Genomic DNA, 26,032 nt, shown 5'->3' on the forward strand with positions numbered 1-26,032 from the left:
TCTTTCTCACGTGAAGCCAAAACGCTTCCCTGTGGGTTTCAGACTCTACCCACACGCTCCCTGTAAGTTCACTGAGTGCCCTGCTCTTCCCATCCCTTTCTGAACACACGCCATGCCAGCCTCCTTCCCATTCCCTAGGTGTGCCGAGCCTCTTTAGATTGACTGTCCCTTCTGCCTAAAGTGCTCTTTCCATGGATCATCACAAAGCTGACTTTAGGCGCCCCAAGTATTGTGAAACTCCTTTTTTTTTTTAAAAAAGATTTATTTATTTATTTATTTATTTATTTGAAAGGCAGAGTTACAGAGAGGGAGAGGGAGAGGGGGAAGGAAAAGAAAGAGAGAGAAAGGGGGGGGAGAGAGAGAGAGAGAGAGAGAGAGAGAGATTGATTCCATTTGCTGGTTCACTCCCCAGATGGCTACAACAGCCGGAGGTGTGCCCATCCGAAGCCAGGAGCTGGAGCTTTTTCCACGTCTCCAATGCGGGTGCAGGGTGCAGGGACTTGGGCCATCTTTTATTGCTTTCCTAGGCCATAGTTGGATCGAAATTGGAGCAGCCAGTGCCCATATGGAATACTACACTATAGTTGGCAGCTTTACCCACTATGCCACATGGCTGGCCCCCCATGTACCCCCTTCTTCAACAAGTCCACCCTCGCCATCCTCCCTAAACTCATTGCCCTAGCTCACACAAGTCACTGTCATGCAGCACTGGTCATTTTCTCGGCGATCCTCTTCACCATTGGAAAATGGTCCTGCCAGCCGGTTTATGCATTCCTCCTTAGGAAGAAGATCCGTGAGGGTATAGTGCACGCCATGATGACTGTGTCCCCGTCCATGCAGCAGTGTCCAGGTGCATTTAACGGTCGTCCACTGAGTGGGAGGTGGAGCCGACACCTGGACCACAGTCCTGGGCCTCTGAAGTCTGGAGTCAGTCGCACTGCAATGCACAGGTTACACGTTCAGCAGGCGATTACTTTTATCGTTGGACTTACGGAAAAAGATTACCTGGTTTTTTGTTCATCCCAATACTTGTAAAAAAGCAAACTAAAATGAATTTATTTTCTTTTTCCTTGCTCTAAAATGTTGTTATTGTTCTATACACTGAGAAAAATCATCTTTAAATGGATTCTCTATGTACTTGGAAAACATTTTTGTATTAATAAAATATCTTGACAATCTATTTTTAACTCTATTTTTAATGGGCTAAAACTGACAGTAAGAAACATATACTGATCCTTTTGTAAGAACATTATTAAAATGTATTTGGAAAAATTTGCTATGCAGTCAATGGATTTATTTATTTATTTATTTTTGTAGCAAAATTAGGTTTTAAATTAGTGTCTTAGCCCTGTGTTTCATAATGCCATTCTGAAACGGAAGAATTGTGATTTGTTAACCACACATTTTGAATGTGCCCAAAATAGAAATACAGAAATTATGTCCTAGAAGAAAGGCAGTAATAAGACTCTTAAATAAATAACTGGAGGAATTCAAAATAGGAACACGTACTTTGAAAATGCTCTCTGATTTTCTTCTCAGAACTCTGCATCAAAGAAAGTAGATATACTTAGTTTATGAAGGCAAACATGCTTCCATTGGTCTTTCCCGATCTTTCACTGTTGGGCAGTGACCTCCTACTGTTGACAATAAGGATTTTGCTCTTGTGTATACCTTAGCTTACCTTGTCTGCTGATTCACTCCTCAAATGTGCACAATAGCCAGAGCTGGGCCAGGAACTCCATCCAGGTCTCCCACATGGGTGGCAGGAGCCCAACTGCTGCCTTCTAGGGTGTGCATTAGCAGGAAACTAGAATCTGGAGCAGACCCAGGACTCAGACTCAGGCACTGTGATACAGGTGAGAGTGTCCCAAGTGGCACCTTAACCTCTGCAACAAATGCCCACCCCATACTCTGTTTAAAAACTCTTGGTATTAATATATTAATAACTACTTTCCTTTTTTTTGGCTATTAACTTAGTTTTTTTTTTTTTTTTTTTTTTTTGACAGGCAGAGTGGACAGTGAGAAAGAGAGACAGAGAGAAAGGTCTTCCTTTTCCATTGGTTCACCCCGCAATGGCCACCGCGGCTGGCGCGCTGCAGCTGGCGCACCACGCTGATCCGAAGCCAGGAGCCAGGTGCTTCTCCTGGTCTCCCATGCGGGTGCAGGGCCCAAGGACTTGGGCTATCCTCCACTGCACTCCTGGGCCACAGCAGAGAGCTGAACAGGAAGAGGAGTGACCAGAACAGAATCCGGGACTAGAACCCTGTGTGCCGGTGCCGCAGGGGGAGGATTAGCCTAGTGAGCTGCGGCGCTGGCCAACTTAGTTCTTTTTTTAAAAAAGTTTTATTTATTTGTTTGAAAGGCTGAATGACTTATAGAGAAGGAGAGATACAGAGAGAGAACTTCCATCTACTAGTTAACGCCCCAAATGCCCATAGGAGCAAAGCCGGGGTAGGCTGACGCCAGGAGTCAGGAACCGGATCTTGGTCTCCTAGGTGGGTGCAGAGGTCCAGGCACTTGGGTCACCTTTAAGTAAAGGTTATCTTATGTAGGACAAGAATTGTCAGACATATGTTAGCATACGATTTTTTCTTTTTTAAAGATTTATTTTATTTTATTTATTTGAAAGGCGGAGTTAGAGAAAGAGAGACAGAGAAAGATATCTTTCATCTACTGGTTCACTCCCCAAATGGCTGCAATGGCCAGGGCTGGAGCAGACTGAAACCAGGAGCTTCATTTGGGTCTCCAAGATGGTTACGGATACAAATAGTCTGGCCATCTTCCTTTGCTTTCCCAGATGCATTAGCAGGGAGCTGGATCAGAAGTGGAGCAGCCAGTACTTGAACCTGCGCCCATATGGGATGTAGGTATTGTAGGTGGTGGCTTGACCTGTTACAGCACAACTCTGGCCCTGCAATTTTTCTTTTGCTCAACCTTCTGAGACTCCTTTTTTTTTTTTTTAAAAAGATTTATTTATTTTTAAAATTGGAGTTAGAGAGCGATCTCTTCATCTCTTCATCTGCTGGTTCACTTCCTAGATGGCCGCAATGGCCAGGCTGAATCCAGGAGTCAGGAGCTTCATCTGGGTCTCCCACATGGGTGTCAGGGATCCAAACACTTGTGCCATCTTCTGCTGCTTTCCCCAGGCCATTAACGGTGATCTGGATTGGAAATGGAGCAGCTGGGACACAAACCAGCGCCCATATGGGATGCTGGCGTTGCAGGCTGCAGCTTTACCCACTACGCCACAATGCTGGTCCCTGAGACTATTTTAGTAACAACTTACTCTCATGGAAACTAACCGTGGTCCTGAGAGCCCCGCACAAATCTCTTCAGAAGGCAGCACCCCCGGTGACCTAACCACTTTCTACCAGTGGGCCTAGAGGTGCCGATCTTCTCTGTTCTAGGGATGCTTTGGAATCTTACTGTAGGTTCATGAGAACAAACCAAACAACTGAGAGCAGCGTCTACATAATTGTCTCGTGGTAATCATTGGCTCCACCACGATTGCTGGTCGCATCCATTGTCAGTGATGTCCACTGGGACAATGAATGGATCTGACCAGTAGTGGGAGTAGGGGGCATGGGACAGTGGTATCACTTCCACCTTGCCCGTGGTACCAAATATATAGGTCTCTTTCCGTTTCAATTTAATTTGATTGGATCATGTAAATGGAGCATGAAGAATTCAGATGAAACCATACTGTGACAATGTCACTCACTGTTCTTGGAGAAGAGAGACCTTGGAGTTTGTATTAAGTGCAGCTAGAAGTGCCTCAGGGTATCAGGAGCCGCACATGCATTTCATCAGGACGTTGATAGCTACATGCAAAAGAAAGAACGGGTTTGGGGTGTGCTGGACACTAGAAGGAAACTTAGCATTATTCCAAGACCTGCAGCCCCAGTAATAGGGTGAGAAGTGAGTCAACTGGACTGATTAGCAAATTCTGCCTCCCTGTGTGAGATGTAATAGTTGAGCTAATATTAGTTAGATCTGCACTCTGCTGGATGGCTCTTGGTAGAAAACAACAAAAATTTTTTATGTTAGATATAATAAATAATGTGATAAATAATGTTATTCTTTTTTTTTTTTTATTTTTTTGACAGGCAGAGTGGACAGTGAGAGAGAGAGACAGAGAGAAAGGTCTTCCTTTGCCGTTGGTTCACCCTCCAATGGCCGCCGCTGCCAGCGCGCTGCGGCCGGCGCACCGCGCTGATCAGGTGGCAGGAGCCAGGAGCCAGGTGCTTTTTCCTGGTCTCCCATGGGGTGCAGGGCCCAAGCACCTGGGCCATCCTCCACTGCACTCCCTGGCCACAGCAGAGGGCTGGCCTGGAAGAGGGGCAACTGGGACAGAATCCGGCTCCCCAACCGGGACTAGAACCCGGTGTGCCAGCGCCGCTAGGCGGAGGATTAGCCTAGTGAGCCGCGGCGCCGGCAAATAATGTTATTCTAAGCTGTGTCTGTGAATCTCCATTGGAACCTAATGGAGTAGAAACTGCATTCCACTCATTTTACAGAGAGCACTGAGTTAAAGGGAGGTTAAACAGCTTGCCCAAGCACACGGAGAATTTCCAGCACCTTCACAGCATGAATCCCTTTAAGGGAAAAAGAAAATGTCAATTTTATTATTTATGTTTCCAATGGGAAGAAAAAGCGATGTTCTGAGCCTGCAGTGATGACAGCCCCACTACAGACCTGGTGAGGCTCCAGCACCTGAAAGAGAATCCTACAGCCCATCCATCTTTACTGAATTAGAGTAATAAGATACAATTTTATTTGATTGCCTTAGGGAGCCAGTTCACGTGCACGAACAGTATCATAATGTATGCAGATGTTGGAGAGGAAGCAACGAGGGATATACTTGATATTTCTGTATTTAAGAGCAGCTGCATAACATTACTTGTATTTTCCTTTAAGGGCAGGATATGTGTTATCAATTACGATTTTTAAAAAGTATATCACTCTGTACACTTTTTGTTGACAAGCATGTACTCGTAAGGAGCTGACTTAAGTTTCATTATTTAGGAAGATAATCACATTTCCCAAATATTTTTGGCTCTGTATATTTTAAACTAAAGATTTTCTATGTTGATGCTTTTCTTTTAAACATTTATTTTTCTGTTTATTTGAAAGACAGTGAAGGGAGAGAGAGAGAGAGAGAGAGAGAGAGACGTGCCATTCATCTGTGGGCCAAAACCAGGAGCCAGGAAGTCAGTCTGAGTCTCCCAAGTGGGTGACGGGGACCCAGTTACTTGAGCTATTACCTGATACACCCCAGAGTGTGCATTAGCAGGTAGCTGGATCAGAAGTGGAGGAGCTGGGACTTGAACCAGGCCCTCTGAAATGGGATGTGGCCACCCCCAGTGGTAACTTAACCACTGTACTCAATGCCCATCATCCCAAATTATGGTTCTTTGATTTTTCTTAAGAATTCCATTAAATATTCACTCATTTGCTAGTGGGATGAAAGTATGAGAGATCAGATAGAATGTTAAAAAGTAATTTGCTCCTTCAATATAATTTTTAATGTTACTGTGTGTACTCTTTTATATGTGCTGTCCTTGGGGAAAGAACGGAGAAAGGAAAGAATATTTAGTTCTTGCTGTGCCACCTGCTTTAGCTACTGAAGTTTGTGATCCATTTTTCCTCCTCTGTCTCCTGTGGTCCTTGGGGGCAATTTAGCACTGGTTAAAGGCACAGGCCATGACATCAAGATGTGCCCAGGCTCACATTCCAGCCCTACCACTGAACAGCTTTGAGACCTCAGATGAGCCCCCTATTGCTGCGAAGCCTCAGTTTATCCATGAGTTGTTCCAAGGAAGAAATGAAATAGTATAGATAAGCATATGGTACAGGGCTTGACACATACACATTGGTACGATAGCATCATAGGTGGAGGTGAATGAGGCACTCAGCTCAGGTGCAGAATTTAAGTTAGTGCCAAAAAATTCATGGATCAAGATAAATACTGTTTTGATGCAATATTGGAAAAACTCAAAACTAATAAAAAAATCTGTAATTCACAAAATTTGAAAAATTTCCAGAAGGACTGGATCCATATTCCTGACTTTTCCATCTGGCTTCGCATGACTTGGCATGGCCCTGTATACCCGTATGTAGTAGGTATTGCCATTTCTTCTTTGCTGTTGAAAGGAAGTGAAAGTTTTCTTTTAATTCTCCCACCCATGGTGGTCACCATTCATTGATGTACTACCTGGAGAAAAAGTTGAAACTAGGATATCAGCTTATATATGAATTCATTTTCTAAACTGTGCGGTCATGACTGGCTATTATAAGGTAGTCCCTGAATGTGTGCTGAACTTTGTTGGACTGAGCCAATGTGGAATCAAACTCCAGACTCTCTGTGTAATTTTCAACCGTTTCTAAAAACTGTTGGAAAGAAAAGTCTTCCAAAATCAGTGTACATTAGAATTTTCTATAATGCTCTTTGCCACTGAATTGGGTTTGGATGAATTGGTTTTATTATGAAGTTATTCTAGATTTTCTAGCCATAAACTCTTTGGACAAAGCCTCCTTTATTTCAGATTTCACTCTGAAGTAAGTAGTGTTATGTTCAGGCTCAGCTGTATGCTGTTTAAACACACCCAAGGCTGAATTTGCCCTCCTGTGTATACTGGCAATTATCTAAGTTAAGATATAGACACTACTAGGATGTATCTTCCCAATATTTTATGCTTTCTCTGCTGCTTGTGCCTTAATTATAGCTACATTAAAAAATCCTTGTGTGATGGATGGGCCCCCAAAAATTCATAAGTGAAACATAATATTTGAGAGAATTAGCCTCCAATGAAGAAAAATTATTAACAAAAACAAGCCAGCCAATGTAGTTTATTCAAGACAAATGAAAAATCCATTATTTTTACAAATAAGAGAAAAAAGAGATATGTCCTTAATTCTAAGGTCTGACTCTATCAACAAAGAAAATCAACATGTTATGTTAACCTGTTGTTAACCCAAGCTTTTGGTTGGTTAGTAAGAGAATATTGTCCCAAAGTCTGAGCTCGTTTTACTCAATAGTTTTCTTATTTGATGAAATATTTAAAAAGAAAAGGAATACAGCAATGAAATTAATGGTTGAGCTTCGACTGAGTCAGTCAGACTGCAAAGGGATGTTTCGTAGGGTTAGCGTTGTAGTGCAGTGGATAAAGCTGCTGCCTGTGATGCCAGCAACCCATATGAATGCTGGTTGGAGTCCTGGCTGCTCCACTGCAGGTCCAGCTCCCTGCTAATGTGCCTGGAAAAGCAGCAGCAGGTGGCCAGACTGCTTGGGCCCCTGCTACCCATGTGGGAGACTGTATGGAGTTCCAGGCTCCTGGGTTTGAACTGGCCCAACCCTAGCCATTGTGGCCACCTGGAGAGTGAACCAGCAGATGGAAGATGTCTCTGTGTCTGTCCCTCTCTCTGTAATTCTACCTTTCAAATAAATAAATAAATAAAAGGATGTATTATACCCTCCATTTGTTCAGTACTACAGTAGTACAGATAAGTACCCAGAGGCTTTTTTTCCCATCTTGAAACCATCCACTTGGCACACAGACCTCTGTTGGTGTTATTTCTCGTCTGACCTACACTGTTGAACCTCTCTGAAACATGACCAACACTTTTCCCCAGCATCCAACCTTCTCCCAATCTCTGCCATCTGCTAACTCAAAATTACTCAACAAGGTTACCAGGGACCTTCTATTAACTAAGTTACCTGGAGCCTCTCTCCTATTGAACCTTTTCACCTGTGTGGAGACACAGGCAAGACCACAATCCAGATGTGCAATAAGTCACTTTAAAAAAGTACCTCTATACTGTCTAGCACAGTTGTGCAAATTATTTGTATCTAATGGCTGGTTGGTAAATAGTATTACAGCATGAAGTTTATAGTATAGTTCTCTCTTTTGAGAGAGAGAGAGAGCATGAGTGAGTGCACGAGCATGCTCCTATCTGCTGGTTTACTCCCCAAGTGCTCACGGCAGCCAGGGCTGGGCCAGGCTGAAGCCAAGATCTGAAAACTCAGTCTGGGTCTCCCACATGAATGGCAGGGACTTGACTACTTCAGTCATTACCTGCTGAATCCCAGGGTGCACATGAGCAGGAAGCTGGAATCGTAAACAAAGCCAAGACTTGAACCCAGGCACTCTGTGGTATGGGTTGTGGGAATCCCAAGCAGTACCTTAATCACTGCACCAAATGCCTGCCTCAATATTGTTCTCTTTGATTAAAAGATTTTTGGTAACCTTTACCAGCATCAAATAATTTGTGATGAATCATGATTGTTAATTAAAGTCATACAAGAAAAATACCTATTTCTTTTAATGAGTTACAATCTAAATGATTCTGGAAACAATATTTCATTGTAACTTATAGTACAGAAATAGTAAAAGGATTGGAAAGAAAATAGGGTAGGCTGAACTCACTATGTGCTAAATTGCCTCATCCTAGGACTTAAAATAAATCACCTGGAAAACTTTTGTTTGTGGAAATCTTGGAATTTGTATCAAAGCATACAATTATTTATCTTACTGTCAATGAATCTTTATTTTAAAATATTTACTTATTTCAAGATTTATTTATTTATTTGGAAGGCAGAGTTACAGAGAGAGGTAGAGAGTCCACTGGTTCATTCCCCAAATGGCCACACAGCAGGGGCTGGGCCAGGCTGAAGCCAAGAGCCAGGAGCTTCTTCCAGGTCTCCCACGTGGGTGGCAGGGGCCCAAGGACGTGAGTCATCCTCTACTGCTTTCCCAGGTGCATTAGCAGGGAGCTGGACTGGAAATGGAGCAGCCAGGACTTCAACTGGCACCCATATGGGATGCTGGTGTCACAAGGGATGACTTAAACTGCCAAGCAACAACCCGTTACTTGAGAGGGAGGGAGGGAGGGAGAGAGAGAAAGAGAGAGGAGAGGAAAAGAGAAAGAGAAAGAGAGAGAGAGAGAGAGATCTCATCTGCTGGTTCACTACCCAAATGCCTGCCATGTCTGAAGCTGGGAGCTGGGAAGTCAATCCAGGTCTTTCACATGGGTGGTCGCAGCCCACCTACTTGAGCCACCACCACTGCCTTCCAGGGTCTGCATTGGCAGAAAGTCAGGAGCTGTAGCCAGGTTTTGAACCCAGGCCCTCTGTTATGGGACATGGATGTCTTAGCTGCTAGGCCAAAGCCTGTCCTCTTGTTCCTGAATCTTTAAATTGAAGGTTCTCTTTATATGAATTGGCATCATTTAAAAAAAGGGAAATTAAAGTCAGCCTAAATAGAAGAGTGTGTACATGTGGCAAGAACTGCACCCCCCCCCCCAGCCCCATCTCCCAGGACCTCTCCTTCCCTACTTTGGAGAGTCAGGGAGCCTTGTGGCTAATAGAATATCAAAGTTGTGCTTTGAAAGCCATCAAAAGCGGCAAGATGGGGCTGGTGTTGTGGTGCTGCAGGTTAAAGCCCTGGCCTGCAGTGCCGGCATCCCATATGGGCGCCAGTACAACTCCCGGTCATCTGGGGAGTGAACCAGCAGATGGAAGACTTTTCTCTCTGTCTCTACCTCTCTCTGTAATTCTGTCTCTCAAATAAATAAAATAAATCTTTTTTGGCCGGCGCCGCGGCTCACTAGGCTAATCCTCCGCCTAGCGGCGCCGGCACACCGGGTTCTAGTCCCGGTCGGGGCGCCGGATTCTGTCCCGGTTGCCCCTCTTCCAGGCCAGCCCTCTGCTGTGGCCAGGGAGTGCAGTGGAGGATGGCCCAGGTGCTTGGGCCCTGCACCCCATGGGAGACCAGGAAAAGCACCTGGCTCCTGGCTCCTGCCATCGGATCAGCGCGGTGCGCCGGCCGCAGCGCGCCGGCTGCGGCGGCCATTGGAGGGTGAACCAACGGCAAAGGAAGACCTTTCTCTCTGTCTCTCTCTCTCACTGTCCACTCTGCCTGTCAAAAAAAAAAAAATCTTTTTTTTTTTTTAAGCGACAAGAGGCTCCACTGTGAGGAATTAGAACCTAGGCCATCGGGAATGGGGGCCTTCGGACTACAGGGTGGGATGGCGGATGGAGCTGGGACCAGAGAGACGGGAAGTGAGACCATGGGGACTGGCACCTGCCCCTCAGAGATGCACACCCAGAGAGCCTGATGGGGACAGAAGCGTTCTGATCCTTTCTCTGGATTCCAGGTTCTTTGGGTTCTGGGGTTGCATGGGTGTTTTCTGTTAATGCTTGCACACCCTCCCAGAAATTGAGGCAAGTTATATACGTGTCAAATATATTTTAAGTGGCAGAAAGTCAGCGGGACTTTCTGAGTCATACTGCTCTCACAAGACATAGGATCCAATTCACTGTGTGTGCGCCCAGTACATGTCATGCACCTGGCAGTGGGAATCTAACAGAGGAAAGAATCACTGAGCTTCTTCAGCGCTAAAGGGATGCTGTTAGGGCCGGTCCCCGCAAGGCAGGACTCAAGGCCATGACTCTCCTGCTCACAAGGATACTCTTACACGTGTCTGTGGATGAACATGTCAGGCTGTAAGCTCCATGAAAGCGGAGCGCTCTCTCTCTCTCTCCACCATTGCTCTTAGAGCTAAGCATAGTTCCTGGCACTTGGCAGGCATCCGGTAAAATGTGGTTGACTGAATGTCATCGACGCATTAGCAGCGACTGTGTGTGTGTGTGTGTGATCCTATTTTGCAGTCGCGCAGTCCCCAAGACCACACGCGAATAGCTGCTGGAGGCAGGGTTCCTAAAGGGCTCCCAGCCCCACTCCGCAGCCCAGGGGTCCCTGCTCCCGTGACGCGCTCCCTCCCGGCGTCTGCACCTGGCGCCGCCTAAGCACCAGCGCCTACGCAAGAGGAGCGCAGCGGACGCAGAGGTGGGGACCCCATTCGGCTTAAATCCCGCCTCCTCCCTCTCCCCCCGCCCCAGAGGAAGCAAAATGAGTGGATGCGTTCCGGCATCCTGCTGAGACTCCATCCACAGAGAGGAAGAGGAAGGTGGCCAGGGCCGGGACGCCCCGGCAGGGGGATGGGGCGGAAAGGGGAGAAAGCCACGAGAAACCGAGGGCTGTTAGCTCCTGGAGCCTGTCGCCGAGACGCGTTCTCGGCGCCCGCTGCGCGGTCGGGGCGGCTCGTTAAGCCACACGTGGCGGCCCCGAGGGGCTCGTGCACCTGCCCAGGTGAGGCGTCCACGCGCGAGCTATTCAGCAGACCGGGGGGCCTCGTGAAGTAACTTCTCGATTTGCGGCGGGGAGGGGGAGAGAAGTATTTTTTGCGGGCAAGGGGTTTGGTCAACAAGAGGTGTCAGGGCTCCGGAGAGAATTCCAGAGCAGCCAGCAGGCTATTAATGTCCATCGGTCCCAGTCCACAGCCCTGGCCCTTCAAGCCGGCGCGCCCCACGGCAGGATTTCGATTTCTTTTCCAATAAGCGCAATCTCCGCCCGCCGACTCTGTGGCTTGGCGCGGCGCTGCGGGCTCTCCGGGAGACAGCAGCGCCGGGGAGAGGCTATTTTGGGTGTGGGAACGCGGCGGGAGGAGGGGAGGCGCCGCCAGGCTGGGCGCGGGTGCGCGGGGAAAGCCTCCAGCTCGGGCTGCCACGGCAACCGCGTCCAGGCAACGCGCCCGGAAGCCGCTCGGGCGGCGCGCGGCGGCTCGCGCCCCGCCGGGGAGCCGCGAACCCGGCCGGGCCGCGCGCGGGGCCAGGCGGCGGTAGACGCGCGCTGATTGGACGGCACTCCCCGCGGCGCGGGCCCGCAGCCGGGCGCCCCGCACATCCCGCGCCGGCGGCCGCCGCACCCAGCCGCGACGGCGAGGACATGGGCAGCCGCGGCGCGCCCGGCCCCCGCGCCGGTGAGTGCCGCGCCCCGGGGCCTCCGGCCGGGCCTCCTGGGCTCCCCGGACTGCCGGTGACCTTGGGGCAGCCGCTCGGTAGATAGGCGTGTGTTTGGGGAGGGGGAGCTGCGTGTGGTCGGTGTGACGTGGTGCGGGCGAGAGGGGTAACCGCTTGCTGACGCGAAGGGATGAAGTTGGGCACAGAGCGCACTGGCATTGCATTTTTGCGGGGGCTGGCTGCACGGTCGCGAACGATGGGACGCCCCCAGGCACTGTCTGGGGGATCTGGGGTGGTGCAGAGCTTGCCAGGGGTCGGGGCGAGCCAGCCATCCCACCACTCAGAGCTGAGTGACCTTGGGCGGTTTAGCCCTTCTGCGCCCCACCGCCCCTTCCTCCTTTTGCATCTTTGAAAGGAGGGGCTTGGGCTCTTTGCAGCTCCACGATGAGGCGTGCCATTGTGCTGTGAGCTGAGAAAGGGCCCCAAAGTGTGGTTCTGCAAGTACCGGGTGTACAAGGCTTAACCGCGTTTCTCCTGCCAGGGGTTTCCATGAATGCTACCATTTCATGCCAGGTTATGGAGAGGGTCCAGAAAGCGTCGTCTTAAAACGCACAGATTAAAAGTCCTTCTGGTGCCTGAGAGTCATAAACAAAATCCGGGTGAATGCTCCTGAGTACTTCTTCCCTGTAGTTAATCTAAAAGGAAACTTTGTGTTTGAACAGGTGAAATCAAAACCCAATAGTGGCAGGCAGCAGCAAATTAAGTGAGTCATTTCTTCAGTGTGCTTGAGGTGTGTGTGTGTGCGTGCGTGCGCACAGACACGCCGCCCTCGGTTTAAAGTCTGTGCTAGTGTTAGAAATTCTTTCATAGGGGTAACCAGAAATAAGGCTCCAATGCTCTCAGCCTCCATAAGTACAGTTCTCTGAGATGCAGGAGCAAATATTTGCAGCTTGCTCTTTAAATTAAAGAGTCAGGATTGGGGACAGCAAATATGTGCTTCATTCCCTAGGGTCCTGTCTGGGTGCACTTGCGAGTGTGTGTGTTGTGTGTGTGTGTAAGGGGGCTGCTACAGAGACTCAGTAGGCTGTAGCACCTCTTCTATTTTTGTCACTGGCAGATACTAAAAAAGACACTCAGTCTCTTCCATATTCTCTGTGCATCAGCCTCCCTCTTCCACCAAGGAGGAAAGGAAGACGGCCTGGCGTGCTTACTCCCTTGTCCTGGTTGCCCCTTCTGACTTTCTGCTTCGAGGCCGTCCTTGATGTGCATATGCATTGGATTTCGTGTATGTGAGCAGTGGGCTGTGAAGACAAAGTTTTCTGTGTTAATGAGTAACCTTCTGCAAGCTTGTTTACTTGAGGGTTTAATCATCTTTAATGGTTTACATGTTAGAAACCTGACTGCCTGCAGATGGAAAGGCCCAGGAATTCAATCAGGAAACCCTACAGACCTTTTAATGAACCACACCTCATTGCCCTCATTGCCGTTCAGCCTCCGTCTTTTCTGCCACTCACCTTCGTGACTCCCACCTGCCTTTCTTTGTCGTGTTGCTTGCATCCTCCAGCCATACTCCCGTGTTTTCCTTTTTCTGTGCCTGAGCCCATCTCCTCTCTCCCGCTTCCTTCTGCGATCCTCTCCCATCTCAGCCAGGAGCGTTCTTACTCCAGCTGCTCAGTGCCACCGCCACACCACTCGCCCATCTCCAGCCAGCTCTTCCCCAGAAGGTCGTGCTGTTTGCTTGTGTCTCTGTACCCTTCCCCCTTCACTTCTGGCTCAGCACTTCCCAAACTTGGAGGCTGCTCCAAATCTCTGGGAACATTTGGAAAAACAACGCTTTTTAGATTGCTCTCAAATACACCAAATTAGAATTGTCAGGCTGGGTGAGACCTAAAAAAAAAAATCCTCATTTTAAAAAACAAACCCCAAAAGGAGGAGGAGGAGTGGCGGAGGAGGCAGGGAGGATGAAAAGGGAAAACAGAACTCTGTGGATGACTTTGCTATCCACCCAGGTTTGGGAATCACTTTGCTTGATGCTACCAAAAAGTAATAAACAAAAGATGCTAGCAGCCAGCTTCCTTCTCTTCTCTGCCTTGTCTCCTCCTGGTGTCAATGTTGAGGCTTTTGAATTCATTGACCTTGAAGTTCCTCAATGTCAAGTCTTGTGGGTTCAGTTTCCATTTTGCTTCAACCACTATTATCTTGGGCTCTGCTCTGTTTTGGAATTTTCCCGCCTTCAAGATCTGGAACTTGGACTTCTGCCGACTTTGCTGACTATTTCTACCGGCCGCACTTGCTGGTAGCCACCATTGAGGGCTCTGGTTGGTTGATCACTTGCTGCTCCAACCCTTGATAACCACTGTTCTTCACTTGGAGCGTGTAGGTTGCCAGTCGCTTCAGTTCTGTTAGCAATCCTGGAACCCTCTATCCAACCTTCTTGGCCTTCTCATATTCTAATCTTCAATCCAAAACCACCCTCATATTCTTTTTTTTTAAAAGATTTATTTATTTATTTATTTATTTGAAAGAGTTACAGAAGGAGAGGCAGAGAGAGAGAGAGGTGTCTTCCATCTACTCCCCACTCCCCATCTTCCATCTTCACTCCCCAATTGGCTGCAACAGGTGGAGCTGCACTGATCCAAAGCCAAGACACAGTAGTTTGTTCTGGGTCTCCCACGTGGGTGCAGGGGCCCAAGGACTTGGCTCATCTGCTGCTGCTTTCCCAGGCCATAGCAGAGAGCTGGGTCGGAAGTGGAGTATCCCATATGGGATGCCAGCACTGAAGGCAGCAGCTTTACCCGCTACACCACAGCACCGGCCCCCACCATCATATTCTAATCTTCATTCTAATCCCTCTCCTCCCCCATCCTGCCAGGTTATCTGGGAGAAAGTCACAAAGACCTTTGGACTGGTCCCATTGCAAATTCATGCTGGCTCTAATTTCACCCAGGTTGGGCCTTCCTGGGGGCTGCGGAGGAGGCTGGGGGGAGGAAGGAGGAAAGCCCGTGTTTTGTTGACTCTGGCTGCCTCCCTGCAGACACTCTGTCAGATCTTTCCAGTACTTAAACTTGCAGTCGGTTTCATTTCAGGATGCAGCCTTTTTTTCATTGACGAGATTAAAGATGGCCACGTCCTAGCTTACTGTTCTGTACCTCAGTGTCATTTCTTACTGTTTGTTCCTCACTCTTCCCACCCATTTTCCTCTATTTCTCTTTGTCTTGGTTTTCTCGTCCTGGAAGGAAGACCGTGTCTGTAAGTCCCTTCTCCAGGATCAACCCACAGACACTGGGTTCTGAGCACCTTTGGGGGCTGACTCTTCTTGCCTCTTTGGGAAATTGCTCTGCTTGTTACTCCCTATCTCTAGTTTCTTTGGTTCCTTCTTACTCTGCCCCAGCCCTCACCCCGCCATCTATCGGTAAGACCCTTCTTATATGAAACGGTGCTAAAACCCCAGCTCTTTCTACAGTGAGGGAAGTATTTCATAGCTGCCCCGTCCCATGTAGTAAGTCACCGGCCACCTGTGGCTTTTGAGCTCCTGAAATGTAGCTAATGTGTCTGAGGAAGTGATCTGTGAGTTTTAAATGAATTTAAATGGAGTGGAAGGCATCACCTGGGGCTAATGGCTACTGCCCAGACCCTGCTGCTCTGCGGAACTGTCCTGGGGATCCTCTCACTTCCCTTGGCTTCACCCTTGTCTTCTGGTGCAGCTGCTTCCTCGTGGGCTCTGCCAGAGGTGTCCTGGCTGCAGATCTGAGCCTCTGCCCCGTCCTCCCCTCTTTGATCCCAGCCCTGCGTCTCTTCCACGCCAGGTTCTGTGTGGGGCCTCATTTGTCTCCTTTTTCCTCCTGGCCTCCAGCTGTGGGTCTTCTCTCCTCTCTCCCCCAGCCTCAACCTCTCTCTCTTTCAAGCTCACAGGAATGACAGGGGGTGTGGCTACTTTCTGCAGGGCCTCACTGGTGTCATCATTCACTTGGGTTATGTCCTCCAGTGCTTGCCCCAACTCTGCCAGGCAAATATTCTTTTTTGTTTCTTTTAAGATTCACTTATTAGGCCGGCGCCGTGGCTCAATAGGCTAATCCTCCACCTTGCGGCGCCGGCACACCGGGTTCTAGTCCCGGTCGGGGCGCCGGATTCTGTCCCGGTTGCCCCTCTTCCAGGCCAGCTCTCTGCTATGGCCAGGGAGTGCAGTGGAGGATGGCCCAGGTGCTTGGGCCCTGCACCCCATGGGAGATCAGGAAAAGCACCTGGCTCCTGGCTCCTGCCATCGGATCAGCGCGGTGCGCCGGCTGCAGCGCGCCGGCCGCGGCGGCCATTGGAGGGTGAACCAACGGCAAAAGGAAGACCTTTCTCTCTCTGTCTCTCTCTCTCACTGTCCACTCTGCCTGTCAAAAAAAAAAAAAAAAAATCACTTATTTATTTTGAAAGTCAGAATTACAGAGGGAAAGGGAGGTCTTCCATTGGCTGGTTCACTCCCCAGATGGCCACAACTGCCAGGGCTAGACCAGGCCAAAACCAGGAGCTTCTTCGTGTCTCCCATGCAGGTACAGGGGTCCAAGTACTTGGCCCATCTTCTACTGCTTTTTTCAAGTCATTAGCAGGGAGCTGAATGGGAAGTGGTGCAGCCAGGACACGAACCGGTGCCCGTATGGGATGCCAGTGTTGCAGGCAGTGGCTTTACCTGCTGCGCCACAGCAGCAGCCCCAAAGGCTCTCATTATTCCTGTTTTGTAGGGGAGAGAACTGCAGTAGAGGGAAATCAGAGTAAGTGAGGCCGGGCACTGCTGTTGAAGGACTCCGGCAGTCTCAGCAGAGCCCTGCTTTTTAATCCGGTTGTGCTCAGGCCCACCCTGACCTCTCTCCCAGCTCCCGTTCAAAATTCACTTCCCAGGGGCCTGGCTATTTTGACTCCATCTTGTCATTCTGGCTTCCTTAATTATTTCCCTACTTCCCCCGCCCCCCATTAACTTTTTATTTTGATTGATTCTAATTTGTAGAAAAGTTGCAAGAATAAGTTAAATAATTCCAATATGCTTTTCAACCAAACTCTACAAATACTAACTTTTTACCACACTTGCTTTGTATTTCTCAGCTCTTCATGTTCTCTTTCCCTCTTTGTATCTATCGGTGTGGGTAAATGCCTCCCCAAACACTGTAAAAATACATATAAACTGGGGCCGGCGCCATGGCGCAGTAGGTTAATCCTCCACCTCCAAGGCCTAACTGTGCATCCCATTTGGGTGCCGGTTCTAGTCCTGGATGCTCCTCTTCCAGTCCAGCTCTCTGCTGTGGCCCGGGAAGGCAGTGGAGGATGGCAGTGGAGGATGGCCCAAGCCCTTGGGCCCCTGCACCCTTGTGGGAGACCCAGAGGAAGCACCTGGCTCCTGGCTTCGGATCGGCATAGCTCTGGCCGTTGCAGCCACCTGGGGAGTGAACCAATGGATGGAGGACCTTTCTCTCTGTCTCTCCCTCTCACTGTCTGTAACTCTTTCAAATAAATAAATAAAAAATTAAAAAACCATATAAACTCACATGCACGCGTGTGACTGTTCTGATTTTCCCTGAATCATTTCAGAGTCAGTTGTAGACACGATGCACCATTACCCACTAAATACTTAAGTGTTCATTTTCTTTTTAAAAAGGACGTTTTCTTCATAACAAATGCCTAAATCAGGCCGGCGCCGCGGCTCACTAGGCTAATCCTCCGCCTAGCGGCGCCGGCACACCAGGTTCTAGTCCCGGTTGGGGCGCCGGATTCTGTCCCGGTTGCCCCTCTTCCAGGCCAGCTCTCTGCTGTGGCCAGGGAGTGCAGTGGAGGATGGCCCAGGTGCTTGGGCCCTGCACCCCATGGGAGACCAGGAAAAGCACCTGGCTCCTGGCTCCTGCCATCAGATCAGCGCGGTGCGCCGGCTGCAGCGCGCCGGCCGCGGCGGCCATTGGAGGGTGAACCAACGGCAAAGGAAGACCTTTCTCTCTGTCTCTCTCTCTCACTGTCCACTCTGCCTGTCAATAAATAAATAAATAAATGCTTAAAAAAAATGCCTAAATCAGAAACTTAATATTGATTCAATATTAGTATCTAATCTCTGTTTTATTTCAATGCAGCCAATTGTCCTAAAAATGTCCTTTATGGAAAAAGAGGAGGAAAAAGGTGTGTGTGTGTGTGTGTGTGTTTTCAAGATCATTTTGGTCCAGGATCCAGTCTAGCGTCTGGCATTGCATTAGTTGTCAAACCTCTTTCCGCTCCTGTAATCTGGGGCAGTTCCCCAGTCACCCTGTGTTTCATGACCTTGACACTTTCCAAGGGTCCAGGCTGGTTCTTTTGTAGAATGCCCTTTGGCTTGAGCTTATCTGGTGTTTTCTCCTGAGTAGGGCTTCCTTGATGATGATGTCCTTTTCCCTGTGACTGGGGCTTGAACCCTTGGGATTGTTCTTTTTGCTCTTCGTTCTCCTGTACCCAGCTGCCCGTGGAGTGCCGGGTTGTTCCCTGCACAATCTCCATCTTCCTGTGCCCCGGTCTCTCGTGTGGGCTGTTGTGGATTGAAGGCCTGTGTACGCAGGCCACAGTTGATGGTTGCAGCCTGCTTACCAGCAGGGACACCTGTGCCCGATGACTTTCCTAGTCAAGAGTTCCTGGTCCCAGTCCTTTCTTGTGCCGTCCTGAGTTTACTTAGCGACCCCTTTGCGTATCCGCTGCCTACTCCCCAAGTGCTTCTCTGATGGCGGAGTTCAGAGTGATCCCGCCTCCTACCCAGTGGCCATGCCTGGTTTGTGGCACTCATGTGCTTGCGAGCCTCTCCAGTTTTGCTCATGGCTTGCTGGTGTCCTCTCCTTGTTGAACTGAAGCTCCCCCAGTGTGGAGGCTGCGTCTTGTTCAGGGCTAAGAAACTCAGAGGAGTTTGCTGTGGCTGCTCTGTTATGGATTAAATCCTAGGCAGCTGTGCAGGTGACGTCAGAGCTGTTGGCATTGGATATCTGATGGTAGACCTAAAACCCATGTCTCACCTGGAGGGTCAACTGGGTGTTAGTTCAAAATAGTATCTCTTGGCCAGTGCCGCGGCTCAATAGGCTAATCCTCTGCCTGTGGCGCTGGCACACCAGGTTCTAGTCCTTGTTCGGGAGCCAGATTCTGTCCCGGTTGCTCCTCTTCCAGTCCAGCTCTCTGCTGTGGCCCGGGAGTGCAGTGGAGGATGGCCCAGGTGCTTGGGCCCTGCACCCGCATGGGAGACCAGGAGAGGCACCTGGCTTCTGGCTTCGGACCAGCATGGCGCGCTGGCCACAGCACAGTGGCCATGGTGGCCATTGGAGGGTAAACCAACGGAAAAGGAAGACTTTCTCTGTCTCTCTCTCTCACTGTCCACTCTGCCTGTCAAAAAAAAAAAAAAATCAAAATAGTATCTCTTCGTGAAACAGTGGGTAACTTATGGAGGTATTTCCATGGAGTAGGTGGAACAAATGATTTTTCCCCATTGTTCTATGTGTCCAAAGAAAGCATTTTTGATTAAAAAGTAGAGAAATCTAACACAACATATTAAAAATGGCCCATTTAGCTCTTCACACCTTAAATGAGCAGCTGAATGTGAGAGAAGTTTCTCAACCTCGCTTCCTCCCTTCTGAGCCTCCAGCCACCTGTCTCCTCTCACCCCTCTGCTCTGCCTCAGCACTGTCTCTTCTCCCTCCACTCACTCTTTCTCACCCTCTTCCTGTTTTCTGCCTGTTCCTTTCTCTGATTAAACATTTCTATTATTTATTTATTTTTTATTTGAAAGGCAACAAGATAGGGACAGGGCGACAGACAGATTTTGCACTCACTGATTTACTCCCTAGTTGTCCACAACAACCAGGCAGAAGCCACAATTCAGCAACTCTGTCTGGATCTCCTGTGTGGGTGGCAGGGACTCAAGTTCTTGAACTGTCACCTGCTACCTGCCAGGGTACACATTAGCTGGAATTGGAAGTGGAGCTGAGACTTGAACCCAGGTGCTCTGATATGGAATGCATAGGTTCAAGTAAGGTTTTTCTTTTATATATATATATATATATATATAGATAGATAGATAGATAGATAGATAGAATGAGACAGATCTTCGATCTGCTTGTTCACTCCCCAGATGGCCTCAATGGCCAGTGCTGGGCCAGGCCAAAGATAGGAGCCAGGAGTTTCTTTCTGGTTTCCCATGTGGGCGCAGAGGCCCAAATACTTGGGCCATCCTCCACTGCTTCCCCAGGCACATTAGCAGGGAGCAGGTTTGGAAGTGGAGCGACTGGGACTTGAACTGAAGCCCATATGCGATGGTGGTGCTGCAGGCAGCAGCTTTACCTGCTAAGCCACAGTGCCGGCCCCCAAGCAAGACCTCACTCCTGCACCAAATGCCTGCCTGTTTTTTCTTAATTAATCTTCTGTTTCCCTCCTTCTTCTTATATTATTTACATTTTGACTTTCTGGATGTGGTTTTATGTTCCATGAGTTCTATTAATACAAATGTGGGCGATTTTTGAAAAAAAGAGAAAACCCACTTTCCTTTTACTACTCGGTGATCTTTTGTTGATTCTCTTCCTTGGCTCAGTGATTCCTGGTATTTCAGAAATGTAGTCATCGGTGATAAAATGGTTAATCGGAACATAATTTACTTCTTTGTGGTATTCCAGGAAAATGCTTGGGAATTAGCTGGTTGACAAATGTTAAAAGGCCTGAATTTTCCAGTCTCTACTAAAGCAGCATTGGAACTTGAGAGCAGCCACCAGATTGCTGGGTGGAGAGCTGTGGGGTTAGCAGGCCCCCGGGGGATTCCTGGCAGGCACCAGATTGTGGAAGGAGAGCTGTGAGGTTAGTGGGCCCTGCGGGATTCCTGGCTCGGTGTGTCTGCACTTCCGAGCTGGTGGCGCCCCAACCCTCCCAAGCCATTGGGGATGCCTCCCGCCCTGGAGGAAGCAGTTCCAGAACTGAGAGTGAGAGCCTTGTGCTGGCACTGTTCAGCGTGGCTTCACTAAAAAGTGTGTTTATGTGGGAGAGACAGTGTGGGGGTTGCTCTCGCGCTGTGCAATTCTTAAAACTGTTTAACCGGGGAAGATGTTCTCCAGAAACCCCTGGTGCCTAAAGCTTGTTTTTCGTTTAGTACAGGTTTCTTTTTTTTACCCCATTTTTAATCATCTCTGGACCAGCTTGAGAGTCCTCCCCTGCTCTCTCTAACTAGCTATAAAATGATGGTGCCGAACTCAAATCATTGCCCCTACAGTCAGAGGGTTCCTGCGAGACCCCCAGGGGAAGCAGTCCCATGCAGCCCTGTCCCCCTGTGCGCGAGAAACGGAGCATTTCTTTGACGGAAGCCGCGTCTTTGATCCTTAGCCTTGTCAGAGGCACATCAGCGCCTCTGGGATGCAGAAGTCCCAGCTGGCATTGCGTGTGCAGGAGCACGAAGAGGTGCTGCCCCTCTCTGGGAAGCCTGGTGCCCCTGAGGGTGTCGGGGGAACATTTAGTAGGTAGAGAGTTTACACCAGCTTTGAGCAATATTGTTTTTCTGTTCGAGCGATTGCATTTGGCAGCTTCCCTTCTCAACATTTGGTAATGCATCCTCTCTAATGCTCGAAAGAAAAGTTGCCAAATATGGCTGTTGATCATCCCCAGACACCCCAGAAGCCACAGTCAGACCCTTCTTTATTGGTGAAGGCACACGCCTGCCCCCTGCAGGGCGACCTGAAGCAGCGGCCAAGCCCACAGCTGGAGAGCCCCCTTGAATCGGATGTCTGGGATGTCACTTGGGCGGAGCAGCTCAGCAACTAAGCCAATGGGCCTTCCCACATTAGCAAAACAAAAAGGCAAGCAAACAAATATTTATGAGCGAATGTGAGGAGGCACTGCTGTGCTCAGTTTCATGGGGGTTATACATTCTTACAGGAGCTGGTCCCTGCTGCCCCAAAGCAGCTCAGTAGGGGAGAAATAATCCATGCAAAGTTCAAATAACAATAGAAGATTTAAATAGCATTTCAAAATAGCTGTTATTAATAGACGAGAACAAAAACCAATCTGTTTTTGCAGATTCTCCACTAAAACGTTAACATCATTCCAAACTCTGGGGAGTGGAACAAAACAATGCCGGTGGCCACTTCTTGGGTTCTGGTTATGTTTGTGAATCCACCTGGACCCGACAGAGACCACGTGTATGTGGCGGCCTCCCTGGGTCCCTTCAGTTGTGTAGTGAAGACTGTGCTGGCTGGAAGGCCACCATCGAAAGCACTCTGAAGTTCATGTCTATGGATCACAAACACAATTAGGAGCAGGTGGTTGGTGCAGTGGTTAAGATACTGCCCGGAGTGCCAGCATCCTGTATCAGAGTGCCTGGGTTCGAGTCCTGGTTCTACTCCCAATTCTAGCTTCCTGCTAATGCAAGCACTGGAAAGCAGCAGGTGGTGTCTCAAGTGGTTGGATTCCTGTCACCCACATAGGAGACTCGGATTGGGTCCCTGGTTTCTGACTTGGAACTGGCCCAGCCCCACGCCTGTTGTGGGCATTTGGAGAGTGAACCCACAGATGGAAGATCTGTCTCTGCCTGTCTGCTGTTCAGTTAAGTAAAAACAAAATAAAATATACAACAGTCACCCTTACCATTCTACCTCCAGCACAATTCCACTTTGCAGAGGGGAATTAAGGCTGTTTTCTCAAATTGCATTGGAAGTGTCTGTCCTGGGACCCTATGGAGGGGCTCACTCACTTTCCCTGGAACCTGTGGCTTTTGGGATGCTTGTTGGTGACCCCCAGAAGCCATGCACCTGCACAATATCCCTGAGGTACGGGGTATCCAGGCTTCAGTCACAGCTCTAATGAGGCCACCAGTCTCAGACCTCATTATGTGCCCACACGGGAATGAGCCAAGGGTAAAAGCTGACAGCAACCTCATTGGCGCTGAACTGTATAAACCATCCAAACCCCAAGGCTTGTTTCTTGGTTTTGGTGGCTGTCCTTGAGTAACTTCTGGGTTTTTTTGTTTGCTTGCTGTTTGTTCTTTTATTTAAGAAATAAGTATGTAAATTTTTGTCACTTCTTACTGCTGGGAAGGCAGACTAAAAGGATACGCAATACCACTGTTCACCCTTTGATTTGTTTCTTTCCACGCTCTGGAAAGATAATACTGCAAGAGCCCTGCTGGTGCGGGAATCCCTGCCTTACCATCTCAAGATGGTTGAGGGCTTTCTGGGTTGCTGGGGTCATGTCTGATGGGAAAAATCAAGGTGTTTGTTAGGCAAGCTTCGTCTGCCATTGGCCCACTGTACAGGTGCAAGGAGAAGCATTTTGAATGAAGATGCCCACTGTCTGAGAGGCTGTGAAGGCCCCACCTCACTCAGACGTCCCCCAGGTCCTCCTCACAACCATCGGGGTCCCTGCATGTGCTAGCCTGGTGTTTTTCCTCCGAGGACTGCTCCCTTGCTCCCCCCAAGAGTGGCGCGAGATGAGCTGCTTGTGGAGGAGGAGACGGGACGTGCTGTTTGGTGCTGTTTCAGTTTCCTGGGCACATGCTTTGGAGGCATTTCATGATCTGGGCCCTGCGGTCAGTTCGTGGAAAGCTCCTGCTGTCCGTGGTGGGCCTCCCTGTGGCATTACCACTCCAGAGTTTGGCAATTAGGCACCCTGGCCTCAGCTGTGCGACCCCCATCCTCCTCCTCTTACCCCATATCAAATAGTTCAGCCGGATGCCAACTATCCACACCACAGAGGTGATTATAGCAATTTGTCGTGGGAGGGGTGTGTGGGAGGAAGGTGGTAGGGGAAGGGAAGTGGTGTTGCAGGTAGCCTCATGTCCGTGGAGGCGTCTGTCTGTGGGTGTGAATAGAGGGCCGGAAGGTGGGTCAGACAGGAGAGTGGGAGGGAAGCAGATAACTGGTATCTGGGCACACAGCAAGGCAATGGCTTTCTTGCCCTCACCCTTGGCTCTCCTGTTCCACCCATCTCTGTTGAGCCAGGCTCAGGCAGGCTTCTCAGTGTGGGGAGGAGAAGGATGAGGGAGAGGAAGAAGAGGGGCAAGGTGTGGCAGTGATGGCAATGGCAGTGGCCAAGGAGATTTGAAAATTTGCAGTCCTTTAAACCCATAAGTTAAAATGTTTGCACCATCTCAGTTGTGGTGCTGTAGAGCAAAGCTCCAGGTTCCTGGCCCTGATTATCGTTCTACTCAGTGCTACATATGCATCTTTTTAATTTCCAAACACTGATGCAGCTAACATATATGTTATATGTTACTTCATGGTCTTTGTAACCATTATTTTGAATAACTATTAATAATCTTTTTGAGTGGATAGACCATGTTCTAATGAACCACTTTTGTATTGTTGGACAATGTTAACCTGTAGCTGTTTATGAAAATATTGTTGTTTAGCTAAGATCACATATGAGGTATGGATCAAATGCTGTAAGGATAGAGATTTGATGGAGATTAGTCACCGTTGCCATGGATTTCCAATTCCATGGTCCTGGAATAGGGAGAGATTGGCTTTTGTGCGTGCCCTGGAGACACTAACAATTCAGCTCTCCTTTGAACTCTTTTGATCTCCTGGTTCTCACATATTTGATCTTCTTCTTTTTAAATGGAACAAAAAGTGATTTTCTTTCTCTCTGAATGATCTCATGGAAAATTAAGTTTAAGAAATAAGACATTACACATTTAGTTGACAGCTCCTGTATTCCTCTATTTAATCCCCTCTGCCTCCCACTTAGAGATAAATCTTTGGAGTTTGTTATTGCTGTGTTAGATGCTATATATTCAGCAAATTATTTGGTGTATTTTAATTATTTATGTATTTGAGAACCAGAGAAACAGAGATGAAAAGAGATCTCCCACCCACTGGTTTCCTCCCCAACTGCCTGCATTTGGGCTGGACCAGCCAGAGCCAGGAGCCGGGAACTCAGTCCAGTTCTCATACGTGGGTGGTATGGACCCAAATACTAGAGCCATCATCTGCCTTCCAGGGTAGGAAATTGGAATCAGGAATGGAGCCTGTACGTAAGCCCAGGTTTTCCTGTATGGAATGCAGGTGTCTTAACTGCTAGGCCACATGCCGTCCCCTATTTGGCATATTTTAAACCTTTCTAGAAGTAGCATCATACTGCTCATATCTTTCTTCAACTTGCTTTTTTCATTTAATGTATTTGTGAGTTTCATTCACATTGGGACTTTGGAGTTCTTTTATTTTTATTTATTTTCATTTTATTTAAAAGGCAGAGAGAGAGTGAGAGAGAGGGAGCAAGGTCTTCCACCTGCTGGTTCATTCTCCATGTGCCCATAGCAGCCAGGGACCAGGTCAGGCAGGAGCCAGGAGCCAGGAGCTCCAGCTGGTTCTCCCACATGGCTGACCAAACTCAAGTGCTTGGCATTGTCTGCTGCCTCCCAGGGTGTGCATTGGGAAGCTAGATGGGAAGCCGTGTGAACAGGATGCTCTAATAGGGGATCCCAAGTGGCATCTTAACTGCTACCCTGCATCCGCAACCCTTAGACTTGGAATCCTAATTCATTTATTTTCAATACTGTTTGTTCATTTTGTGAGTATGTCACATAGTTTATTCTTGCAGTTGCCTGATAATGGGTGTCTACCTTCTCTCTCCCCCATTCCACACACATACTTTTTGGTTGTCAGAAACAATGCTACCTTAATTATTACTGTAAATATTTCCTTTTGAACCAATTTGGAAAGTTTTCTGTTTCTTAGAATTACTAGTTCATGGAGTTTGTGTATCTTCAGCTTTATTAGATAGTAAACATTTCCTTCCAAAGTGATGGCACAAGTTCACATTCCCATCTGGGCTTCCCACTGCTCCATGTCCACTTTTGTCAGTACTTAATCTTATCAAGCTTTCGTTATCCCGTCTAGGGGGAAGAAATGGTATATCTCTTGTGATTTTCTCTTGTGGCAAATTAGATTTATTTTAGAATCACTGGCCAAAACAGAGCTAATTTTTTATTATTTCTTTTAAAACTTTTAAAGTTCTTATTCTTTCTTCAGTATTCTTTGGAGATCCTCTAAACAAGACAACTCTTTGGAATACCACTCAATGGCTAAAAAGTTAGCTTATAAAATAACTGTTCTGCTCCTAGTGAACGGAACTACGAGTGGTTTGGTGTCAGAACCCCAGCTGACCACAGCTACTTAATGAGTACAGGTCACAGCTACACTCAAGAGAAGAGGACCCCACAAAGTGTGAACCCCAGGAAGTAGGGATCGTGGGAGCCACCTCATGAGGCTGCCTCCCACAGCA

The 26,032-nt window shown here is 48.4% G+C and overlaps 1 protein-coding gene across 11 annotated transcripts in view; it reads left to right on the forward strand.

Moving 5' to 3' along the window:
• The first annotated feature begins 10,667 nt into the window (after positions 1-10,667).
• The window catches only part of FAM81A (family with sequence similarity 81 member A), an 80,511-nt gene continuing 65,146 nt past the window's right edge, over positions 10,668-26,032 (forward strand). For 2 of the 11 annotated variants that reach the window (XM_008268948.5, XM_008268946.5), the window contains exon 1: positions 11,620-11,820. The gene's annotated coding sequence lies outside the window, so the exon portion shown is untranslated. Of the gene's footprint in view, positions 10,848-10,893; positions 11,151-11,619; positions 11,821-11,880; positions 11,899-26,032 lie in introns of those variants that run through there. The other 9 variants (XM_070054300.2, XM_089310492.1, XM_089310489.1 and 6 more) reach the window with 9 other exon arrangements.

Source organism: Oryctolagus cuniculus, chromosome 12 (genome assembly GCF_051225735.1).
Source record: "Oryctolagus cuniculus isolate XC-2025 breed Fujian yellow rabbit chromosome 12, ASM5122573v1, whole genome shotgun sequence".
NCBI classification, from domain to species: domain Eukaryota; kingdom Metazoa; phylum Chordata; class Mammalia; order Lagomorpha; family Leporidae; genus Oryctolagus; species Oryctolagus cuniculus.